We start from the raw sequence: 12,316 nt of genomic DNA, 5'->3' as shown, positions 1-12,316 counted from the left end.
CTAATGTTGTACACAGCAGCATATCGAACAAGACAGGGACGTGCTTAACAGACTGACATTTCACATGTAGTTAATCACTCGGAGGATTAATGAAGACATTTTAACATTTTAAGGGTTTAAGGACACAGCCATGGCTGGTGACTTCTCTATCAAGAGGCCCAGAGTACTGTGACTGCATTGAGAGGGTTAGGTGATTTTGTGAGATCTTGCATGCAAGTCATTTGGAATGATCGGGAAAAGAACACTAATAGTCCTGTCTGATTTCAGGTTTCTACACTGAAATGTTATCCTCCCCTGATTGGGAGAATGTGAGCAACTTGCACACAATGCAAAGTGGCTACCATTAGGGACTTTATGGAATCAGTATTGACACGGATGAGAGACACATGGTAGCACAGCAAAGGAAGGATGACAGGCACATGAAAACAAGCCAACTTTTGCAAATGCACTGGAGTAAAATGAGATAACTGAGGTTTTCATTCACAGTATTGTGACTACATGAACTCATGTAATGAATGAATCTACAGTGTGCCACTAGAATAGATGCTTTCCATCTGTGTGTCACATGCCCAAACTAGCAGTAAGGAACAACCAGAGAGCCACTCTTAGTCTGGGACCATCAGCGACACACACATGACAGGGAAATCACATTACTGCAATGCTGTTGCACACGCTGCACACAACCCAGGCCTTGTAATGCAATATTACGTGATTCACACCAAACGGAGATCAATAGGTAGAAGAATTTTGTTCATTTTGCATTATTAAGGTGGATATTACATAAAATATTCATACAATCATATTCTGCATTAATATTTATAGAATTGGACTTCATAGCTACATTTTTGTGAGCAGTAGACTAAGGGTCCTTTCGCACTGATTAAATTCCATTATTTGATCATTTTCTGGGAAATTTATTGGAAGCAAAGGTTGAACTCTGGATTTCACTGGTACAATTCAGCAAATAGCAGCAAATGAGCAAAGGATAAAATACTCAATTAAGTATGTTTAGTATAGAGGTTAGTCTAGAGTTTAGAGGCTTAAAGGTGTCTGATGTCTCAGTTAGGAATGCCTAAGGAGGGGTTGTGGATAGCCATGAAACTATTCCTACAGGTACACGAACGAGGGCTACTATTTTCACGACACTTATATTGTAGTCACCCAGGTAGAATAGCTGCTATTGGTCTGTCTTTTAAGCCTATTTGTCTGTCTGTCTGTCTGTTTGTCCATACAGAGCATACATTAGTTAGTTGTATTTATGTTTGTATTTTTCAGTCTAATCACTCCAGGCAACAACCCAAGAGAGTGATAAATAAATCAGCCCTGTATTTCCAAGAATCCAACAAAGTGCGGTCGGGTACTTTTAAACTAATGGGACCTTCTTTTGTGGATGGAGGTGTTTACACTTCAAATCACGGTGGAATAATTTCTAATTACACATGACGTAAACAAACAAGGGAGCAGAGGGAAGGTTTATGAAAGTCGTCGACGCTCTACTTGTATTCAGCCATTCCACCATGGCACAGGCATTGCTCTCAGAAACTGACTCCAACATAAGCCGCAGAAAAACGGCTTGGCTGAGTATTAAGTGAGTGCAGCTACTCACCATATCACACATATTGTTACACTGGAAACCCAACCAGCACTAAGACTACAGTGTAACCTGTCAGGCCTTGTTGTGAAGACATACTGGGCTAGAGCGCTGGGTGTCTTGCTGGGAGCAAACACGTGATTGGTAAGATCAGATTTGTTGTCGTGTTCTCACTTTTTCTCCCCCCACCGACCAACTTAGAGAATGCCCTTTGACTTTTGACCGAGTTCAGGGAAAGACCTTTCTCTGGCCAAATGAAAGTCAGGGGAGAAGCTTTTCTCCGCAGTTTGTGGCAAAAGGCCATTCTCGCATGTCACTGCGCTCCCACAAACCACATTCCCACTTGGAGGAGCGCTGAAACTTGGTTTGGCCTCCCTTATGGCCCTCTAATTGGATTAGAGCTCAGAGAAGGGGCTAGTTCGTTGCTTTCCTCTCTTTTTTTCTGTTTTTTTTCTTTCTTTCTTTTTTTCCAGCCCAAGCCTGAAACAGACCACAGGGACCACGGCGATGAGAGAGTCCACTCAGTGCTGATGACAAGGGGGCCTTGACCAATCCAGACGAGAGCAGGTGTCATGCTGATTTGGGAAGAAAGTGGAGACTCCTCCCGACATCTGGCTAATTTCCCCTCATTAGCCCCAGCGAGTGCCCTTGCACATGGCAAAAAGCTCTCCTTTTTTTCTTCTTATTCTTCTTTTTTTGTCTCCCTCTCTCCTCTGCCTCAAGGTAACCCGATCGGCCTCCCCTTGACCTCCGCTCCGCAGAGAGCTAATCAGGCTCACCTGTAGTGCGCAGAGGGCGGACTGCGGAACGCAAGCTCAGCAACAGCTGATCCTGTTCTATCTCACGGGGAAACACGAGGGGCCAAGGACCCTGGTTGAATCAAGCGCCTCTCTCTCTTGCCTCCCCACCCCACGGCCCCACCTCCCCATCTCTGCACTCCCTGTGTTGGAGGCTGAGCCAAATCACCTGTGTGGAAGCCGGGTGGGGTGGGGTGGGATGTGGGGCGGGGGGGGTAGGGGTGGGGGACTGGATTGGTGCAGAGCCGTTCTGCTCTTGTGAACATCATCAAAGGTTGGGGTAGGAGCCGGGATCAGGACTTCAGAGGAGGAACATTACTTAATGCACTCTCCCATCCTCCTTTTGTCTGCTGATAACAGAACAGGCCCGAGAGCCAGCGGTGAAACACGCACAGGTTCTTTGAGGTAAAATGCTGAAAAACAAAGGCACTGTCAAGGCACTGCTCCAAATGAAAGGGAACAAACAAAAGGGCAATATGTCAAGCTAGTCTTAAAACTAGCCTCCTGCCGGCCTTATGTGACTACTTTACCCTTGCGGTACCCACTGCATTATGAAATGAACATCCAAATTCAAGCACATGTAGCCCAGAAGATAATCTCTGAAATGTTTTCCAAATTAAATTCAAATCTATCCTAATGCAATGAGTTGGGCTACAGTACATGGGATGGGACAGGCACAGATATACATCCAACAAACAGAGACATGCATACCTCTAGGTCGGAATGATTCTCCCTCTATTTTTCAAAAAGCAATAATGATAACGGCTTTTTCCTGATTTGAAATGTTAAATTATTATAATTTAGCCAAAGGCCAATAATAATGCAACCAGTGACATTCTCATTTGGTCCATTATAAATTGTTGAACATTGATCTATGGTTTAATATTTGCTATCCAACAGCAATGACAATGGGTTATTACCTTGATAGAGGGCCATAATGTGTTCTGACATGCAGGCGATTATTTAAATAAGCGTTGACAGTAAATATATATATCGCCAGAGAAAAGGGGCTTAAGCGTGTCGAGATGAATTGCTAGATTAGAAGTCACTGAGGGGGGCTTGGAGAGTAAGCGCATGAATAATACTGGCATGGAGTTTCAAGATGCACCCATTAAAATTGTTATGAGGTTACATAAGGAAGGTGATTTACAATAAGCGGGTTCAAGGAAATGAATACATCATCGGTGACTATAAATTAGGCCCCTGAGCTATATGCATCAGCTCGGCTCAAACAGTAGGTAGCTCAAAATGAAACTATTTCATCCTCCTGACCGAGTCTGAGTCGAGGCAAGAGCGAATCACAACCCCTACTGTACATATTACCTTTCACGAAGCTGATAGTCAAAATATTGCCTTTTGCTGTTTAACGCTGCAGAGTTCAGGTCTGGAGACATATATTATATATACAGTATCAGTGGCGATACTTAAACAGGAAATGGTCCACAAAAAACGTAATTCCACCAGCCAATCTTGAGCGACCATTAACAGCGTCACTTAAAACCTGGAGTCGTTTTCAAGGCAGCCCGCCGGGAGAGAGGCTGATCATAAGGACGGGGGGAAGAGAGGAGCGCGCGCAGCGCCCAGCTCCCATTAAGTCCTGCCACAGACACTCGGCCTCACCGTGACGCCCACACCCACACCTGTTCCCGCTCGTCTCGGCGGAGAGTGGGAGGGAGAGAGAGGGAGGGAGAGAGAGAGAGAGAGAGAGAGAGAGGGAGGGAGAGAGAGGCTGTTTTTTTGTCACTGTGCCATCTTAGCCCGGTTCGCTCTAATGAGATTAGATGGACCACTAATGAGCTCGACAGTGGGGAGAGTCAACTGTGAAGTGAAGGTCAGAAATTTCATCACTGGATGTGCTGTTGAACTTCAGGAGTCATTAACTAATAACAAACAAATGATTTACAGGAGCAGAAAGGTATTTTTATTTTTATTTATTTTCCCCCACAAGCCCTCAGGGTGCTTTTTTCTCCCCCATCTTATTTTTTAATGAGCATGTGGATGTGAAATTGATATATCACAAGCCACTCAACATGTGAAAATCAAATTGAACACACATTTCAAGATTGATATTAGTTTTGTTGAATGTTCCTGTGGCTAAATGCCAAAGGGCTCAAATTGTGTGGCCTTTTTCAATTAGGTGTTCTAAGGAATGTAGCTAAATAACTTAGACCTGTATCCATGGGTATGTGTATCTGAGGCTGGCATTCAGTGCAATTGGACTCAATGAGGTGGAAAGAATGAGTTTTAGGAGACACTAAAACCACGTGGCTAAACTGAGATAGTACCAATGACCTAAAATCCTAGGAGACATAGGCTGTGTATGCCCTAACAGTAGGTAGTGACTAAATGGCTTCACTTAATCCTCACGGTTTCTCCGTGTTTACCTACTGTATTTGCCCGTACACACCAAGACAATACATGTACAATGATCTGAACTACAGCATCATAATAGTCATAACAATCAAAATGCTGTTAAGTCAAATAAAATGCTACAGAATCAAATAATGTTAAATGTTGACATAATATTTACATTGTCGCAGAATGTATCTATATAGAATGTATGCAATTTGAAATGGCCTCTCATTCCTCCCACTCATATAGTCAGACACCTGTGGTTACACCTCAGTTTCCCATCCCTGTGGACCTCAGTGGGCTTGCTCTCCTGATCATTCTACATGACAAATCAATAACAAATCAATATGTTCGGTGTGTAGTTTTTCTTTCTATTCTCATTCTGTTTCCGGGCATTGTATCGGTCACTCAGCCTGCATGCTGGCCGTGGCACCAACTCGTTCTCGGTCTCTCCACAGTCCATGTCAGTGTCGTCACCTGACATCAGATAACTCCATTTGCTTTTCCTTCATATATATACCTGTCAGCAGACACTTCAAGATTGAGCCAGTGCCAGAAAGGTAATGTTAGACGTAGCACCTTTAATAATCTGCTGACATGAAGTCATACATGTTTAACCAGGTCATAGAAGTGGGTGAAATAATGGCCCATATTGGCTTTCAAGACAAGGTATTAATCTCACAGGCATCCCTGTGCACCCCTTTCCTGGCTATTCCATAGCGCTCAGGTTAAAACAGATTGACCTTCTATCAAGCAAAATTAATTGTTTTCAGTACTCATTTTATTTGTCATGGAAAAGCTGCGACGCTGGTGAAATGTTTACACAAGTGTCAGCGCTTTTTTTTTCTTTGTTGGCGCAGGCTTAAATGCATTCATTTTTTTATATTCCGGCAGGGTTTCATATTATGTGTAATACCCTGTTAACCAGTGATAAAGTGAATTTCATTTCAGCAATATCAGTGAGATGTAATCAACATGCAATTTGCTAAGTGCACAAAACTATCATTTTTGTTAACATTGCATATTTGCTTAGGAAATATTGCATGCCGACGCACATTAGCGCAACGAGCCCTAATACATCTTCCCATCAGACCTGGGCACTCCTTGTCATCGCTATCTCCACTAATCTGTTTAATACTGAAAATTGCCAATGTGGCGACGAATGACTAATGTCACTCACATAATTTGCTCAAGGCGTTCATGGTCCGCAGCTTGCCGATGGACGCTCGGCGCTGTTTGCCAGCGAGTGCCCATCATCCGTGCTCATCTTGACGTAAACACACAAACGTGTCCAGGGATGCTTTCACGTCCTGAGATAGATGGACACGGCCATTGTTGCCAACACGATGAGGTCATTTGCTGAACTCAGCAGGTCCTCCAAAGGTCTGACACCGTGGCCCAGCGTCTCCTCTGAGATGCTCGCCAGTCGCCACACTTGGGCTTGTAACTTTGACGTATGAGGTATTTCACATTTAAAAGCACAAATGAGAGTGTGGGTTCCACTATTAACCTCCAGGAGGGAGGGAAAGGGCCATTTGATGCTTTCAGATTGGCAACGGATGATATTTCACCATGGCAGGCATTACCGATGAATAATTAAGTGTTTAATATAATGTTCACGGGGAAGAGAGAGTGAGTGGATGAGAGCTGGTGAGGGAGGAGGCGGGGGGATGATGATTCCACATTTGATTGCCCTTAAACCTCATACAGCATTATTACCAGAGCACTGCAAAACAGAAAGTACTCCTCCACCACCACCACCACCTCCACCCCTTCCCTGAAACAAATAGGTTTTTGATGGCCCTGCCAGAGTAGTTACGGTCATTAGGTTTGAGAACTCTTTCATGATGGAAGTGGCGTCCTGTCGTGAGCAGATCATGAAAATTTAAGTGCGAAATTTACACCAGAAAAAGACTGCGAGGGAGGCTGTTGCAGGCATGCCTGGGGACACATGTGTTTTCGTTGAGCCGAATGCTAGGCTAATGTCACCGGAGATAAATAGTTAACAAGCTGGGGGGAGATCTGCTGCCGACGCCACCGCGCACTAGACTGCAAGGAAGCAGCTTCTGACTGGTGAAACATTAAGCATTTGACAAGACAATTTGAGAAAGCGCCAAGCACAAGTTCATAATAAATACACTTCCAGGAAACAACATCCATCTAGTTCTCAGAACTGCATTAAGTGAGTGCATGTTTCTGAAGAGACTCCATGGCAGGGCCATGGCAGGTTCTTCACCAAGTAAAAGTGGGAGCAAGCCATTCTATAATGGGATCAACCGCTGAAATGCCTGGCCCACTGAGACTCAGCTAATTCAATCTTCAGCAAACACTTATACAAATATACACTCTACATATCTTTCAAAAAATGTGAATTATTATGTGTCAGTCAAATATGATTATTATGAATATGTATTATTGCTGACCTTCTTAGTATGAGATGGGGACTTACAGAGAAGTTTAAACAAACTCTATGTCCTATTCATGAAACTCCCACACAATTATATGGAGCCTATATGTCCCAGCTGGCTTAGAGGGAAGCTATTTCCACCCTTCAAATTACTGACCTATGGCATTCTACACTCTATATGTGCTGAAGTTGCCTGTGTGTGACAGCTTTCCATGCATATTCATGCATGCATATGGCTTGCCAGAATGGAGCTCGTCTCATCTCAGTGGCCTCTCCCATGCAAAACTGTGCGAAGGCTCTTCATTATTAGGCCTACCAAAAACAGGTTCTCAAAGCCTACTGGGTCTTACACTTTCTGTGCAGGTCTGTGTGTGTGTGTGTGTGTGTCTGTGTAGTTAGGTGTGTGTGTGTGGGGTGTGTGTATGTGTGTGTGTGTGTGTGTGTGTGTGTGTGTAGTCAGGTGTGTGTGTGTGTGTGTGTGTGTGTGTGTGTAGTAAGGTGTGTGTGTGTGTGGGGGGGGGGGGGGATGCGTGTGTGTGTGTGTGTGTGTATGTGTGTTTGTGTGGAGGGGGGATGTTGCGGTGAGTGGGTGGGTGGGGTGGGTGGGGAGTGGGTGAGGAAAGGTGTGTGTGTGTGTGTGTGTGTGTGTGTGTGTGTGTGTGTGTGTGTGTGTGTGTGTGTGTGTGTGTGTGTGAGTGTGTGTGTGTGCGCACACGTCCGTGTGTGCATCCATGTGTGTGTGTGTGTGTGTGTGTGTGTGTGTGTGTGTGTGTTCCGGTGCCAGGTTCAGTGAGAAAGGAGGAGTCCCATAACGGGGCCTCCATCTCCTCCAGCTCCATCTGCCCATTCCGCTCTCAGACCTCCATAAATTAACAACACGCTACATCTGCTTTGGGCTACATTGTTAGTTGTGTGCATTTGGTGGTTCCTCTGTTTATGAAAAATTAAACACTTTGCTGCATTCAATTATTTTTCCCCCAAAACCCCCACTGCTGGAGACATGACAGAATCCCCTTGCTCTGCCCCAGCCCCTAAACCAGGCACCTACTTGAGAAGCGAGAGAATGTACAGTCTCTTATGTAAAGAGAGAGGAAAGGGGGGAGGGAAAAAAAGAGAGAAAAACACACATACAACAGCTGCTCAGAGGAATGGAAAGCACATGTGTGTGCGAGGCGAGCTGAAAATGCCATCCAGTGCGGCCATGATGCTCGTATTTCCACCGGACTAATCAACCACGCTATGCAAGCCGTCCAATAAACACTGGCACAGGATGCGGAGAGCTAATTTGCAATGCCGAGTTTCTCAAATGCTGGGGTGTGGTGCAGAGTGGGATATGCCACAGAAGACTGTCGTGTTTATCCCCGTACCCATGCAACTCAGTGATTGGTGGTGAAAGAGTACGTTTGGGTTAAGTGCGCTAGCTGTGGAATCATTTTAAGTGTAACGTCATGTACACTGAAGTCATTTCAGGAGTGTAAACACATCAACACAGAGCACAGCTCAACACAGATATCCGACAGGCTCCTATAGCCAAACACGAACACTTGTGGTTCACAAAAAATTAAAGCCAAATGACTGTATACCTGCTATGCATTCATCCAACTGGCTCCATGCAAATATCACTCCAAGATCATAAACTTGCAAAGGCATTTTAAACACAAATAAAGAATGCTTCAGAATTCAGAGCTTTTCAAAAGCAAGAAGTCCTTTAAACACAGAGTGGTCATATACTTGCACAGATATAAAAATTGTTCCACGCATGATTAGCACAAGAGCTAAACTGCTGAACCGAAAAATAGGGTAACTTGCCTAAACTATACTTAGAATATTGCTTTTACTTTCTCTGTAATCTCTTTTCAAATGAAACAAAGCAGCATTCGAAATATCCACTGAACAATATTCATTCTCTAGAGAAGAGCAACTTGCATCTCTTCTCTATTACTATGCTAATTGTGCTTATGGCAATGCAAAACAAATACATAAGTAATGATTGGTATATTGTATGGGTAAAACTTCTAAGAGCATGCATATAGAATGAAAAATATATCAACAAAGAGGTGGCTCTATCACCAGCAGCCAGCCCGTCTACCTCCAGCTAGTGTGGTCACATGATCGAATGATGTATTTCCCATCACCATCCATGAGGCACCCTGCGGAAGTGTGAAAATGTGGCGGCCCCTTCCCCCTTTCTCTCTGCCCCTGCAACCCCCCTCACCTCCCTGCACTACCACCCCCATCTCCTTACACTCTGAGAGAGAGAGAGAGAGAGAGAAGTGGAGTCGGCGCGTGCCTCTGTTGTCCTGCATCCCTCCTTCGACCCATTTAGAAACAAGATGCCTAAGATGCCTGCTCCGCGCCACACTCTGCTAATGCCCACACGCCGCTAATGCCCCAGCGCTGTTCCGATGGGCACACGTGTTTGTCTTTGACATTAATGTCGTCGGCTTGTTGCGGTCATATCTAGCCAGGGATAAAAAACGTTACTGCGAGAGACTTCCAGCCGAACAGGTGTTCCATGCAGACCGGGCTATCAATCTGCCAATGGCCTGTCTCAGTAGGATTCAGGGTTAATTATCGTCAAATAATCCATTAAAAAGAAGGATGGAAATGGGAGAGGCCAGGGATGCCAGGCTTGATAAGAGACGCTGGTGGATGGATATGGGTGGGGAGATATTAGTCTATGTTGTCATGTTCCCTGGATCAGAAAATGGAGGCCCAACAGAGAAAAAATAAAAAATAAAAGGATGAGGATCTGTGGACCCTTTTAAATGAGCGCCATCCATTAAAGATAATTGTATCTCAAATAAAAGAACACAACTCATTTTGCAGTGCCATATCTTGACACTTAGGTCTGATCAGTCACATTCAAAATAACGTCGTTGAGGCATAACTGGCAAATGCCATTATGTTTCTTTAATGCGCTCCACATATTAATTAGCATTACACTTTAAGATCAGGCAGTAAATTATTCCCAAGCACACTGTGACACCTGACCTATTGTAAATTTTACTCTGTGCTTATAACTTCATTTATCTATGCAATGGCCCTGTGAATATTTTAAGCGTCCAATTAAATCCTTGCTGACCCATACATCCACGGACAGTGCGTGGAATCTATGAGATAAGGACCTGCTGCAGCTGTAACCGCGGTGCATCACCGATGGCACACACACACAGGCAGTTAAGGTCGTTGGACTGCCTTAGCACGTCCATACAGATTTTTCTCATTCGCTTGCGGTGGGGGTCCAGCATGAGTCAAGCCATGTGGGCTGATAAGCGGCTCCGCTTCCACTTGTGATATAGTACAGTGGAGAGGCACTGAAAGGCATTTCGATTTTGAATTCTTCCTTCAATCGCTCAGCAGAGCCACACTTCCTCACCGAGTTAATGGAGAGACAGGATTAAATTCAGATGCTCGGAAATCAATCAGTGATCCGGATTCATCAAGTGACTGCAGTGCCCATTGATTTCATCTCAGTGGTGGTCTCATGTTATGTAGTGTCTACTGCCGGACAACATCACAGACACCTCAGATGGCAAACACAGCCATTACACCTGAGTGCATTGTTGAGCACATTGTTTCAATGACATCTGTTGCGAAAAAGTAATTTCTCTTCTCAAGTACTCAAGGACACAATTCCTGGATTAGTTACAATCTCATTGGGTCTTAATATCTGTTGAAGAAAGTAGTAATTTCTAACTGCCAACTGTTTCCATCAAACACTGCATTATACTGGGACAACAAAACCATGAAACTACTACACTACTACACTACTACAAGTACTTTTCTCCCTTTTGTTGGTGGCGGTGATTGTCCTCCCTGCAGCACTATCCTCGTTTTCAACACTAGCTGACTAAACGCCAGTCAATTATCATGTTTGAGTTCCTCCATTCTGATGACCATTTCTGCAGAGAACAATAAGCCCAACCTTGCAGTGACTATTAGCATCAATGAAAGTGGCCTGAAAGTGGCAGAAACACGAGTTATTTCTATGAAAGAAAGCCTCCTAAGACCCAGGCATCATCATGTCTGATGAATCAGGTTCAGAAAATGTCACCTACATTAGTGCTCCACTCCAGTCTAGCACATAATAGCTCTCTACATTATAATTCCACAGTAAAAGTACACCATTTTACATGACAAATAGATAGTGTGCTTGCCATTGAGTTTTGTTGCTGCTTGTGAGGTGACGTTAGGGCTTCTAAGGAAATGTCTTATTTGTGTAAATTTTAATGCATGAATGTTTTATACATTCTCGTGCATGTACCATAAGAGGTGGCTTAAAACTCCCCACCCCAAGCTGGGACTTTAAGATATTTCACTCCGACAGTTCATTTGCCATGAACGATAGGTCAAATAACCATTTTATATGGTGCACAATAAAAATGAATTAAAGCTTTTAGACCTCATCAGTTCTTTACATTTTCATGACTATGGCATGTGATGTACGTCCAAAGGCTCTCCCCTTTAATCATATTACCCTACCCTCGAGTTAACCTCACTACCTCTCTGGGAAAGCCAAAACACCATTTAACATGCAAGGTCTAAAATCACTTTGGGCTTAAAAGCCATATTAATATTTTTCACATTTTAATACTGTCTCCTGCCATGGACAGTTTGATTTCTCTAAAGCTAACATTGCTTATGATGCTGGGTACTATGAAGTCTGCAATACACCGCATTTAAAACCATGTCACACCCAGCGCTGTCATCCATTTGCCCAGAGCTTCATAGCGAACTCTATATTCTTAAGCGTCTCAAGCAACCCGAGGAGCAATTCCGAGTAAAATATTTTCACAAATTGGCGAGGACACCACACAGGGCTCGGCACAGCTTTTTCGTTTCACAAAAATCAGGACTGTGTCCAAGTTTCCAGTTATGAGAAATGTCTGGGTTGCTCTCTATCATTACGGCAATCATTCCTCTCTGTTGTATCCATTTTTCTTTAAATATATCTCTAAAGCTTACTCTGGCGTTTCCCAAAACCACTATCATTTTGCCCCGACTGCGATCGCCACATGCAATCTGCATCTAGTTGTACATATTTGCTGTGGGAATAGAAACCAGACACCTGTCTCCCCCAGCGGGGCAGCGCTTTCTCTCTTTCTCTCTCTCTCTCTCTCCTCCCGAGCCCCCTCTCCAACCAGCCAGGCATATCAAAGCAGTTGG

This window comes from Alosa sapidissima, chromosome 19, assembly GCF_018492685.1.
Source record: "Alosa sapidissima isolate fAloSap1 chromosome 19, fAloSap1.pri, whole genome shotgun sequence".
Classification (NCBI taxonomy): domain Eukaryota; kingdom Metazoa; phylum Chordata; class Actinopteri; order Clupeiformes; family Clupeidae; genus Alosa; species Alosa sapidissima.
The sequence above is the reverse complement of the archived record's forward strand: the minus strand, read 5'-3'. Positions refer to the sequence as shown.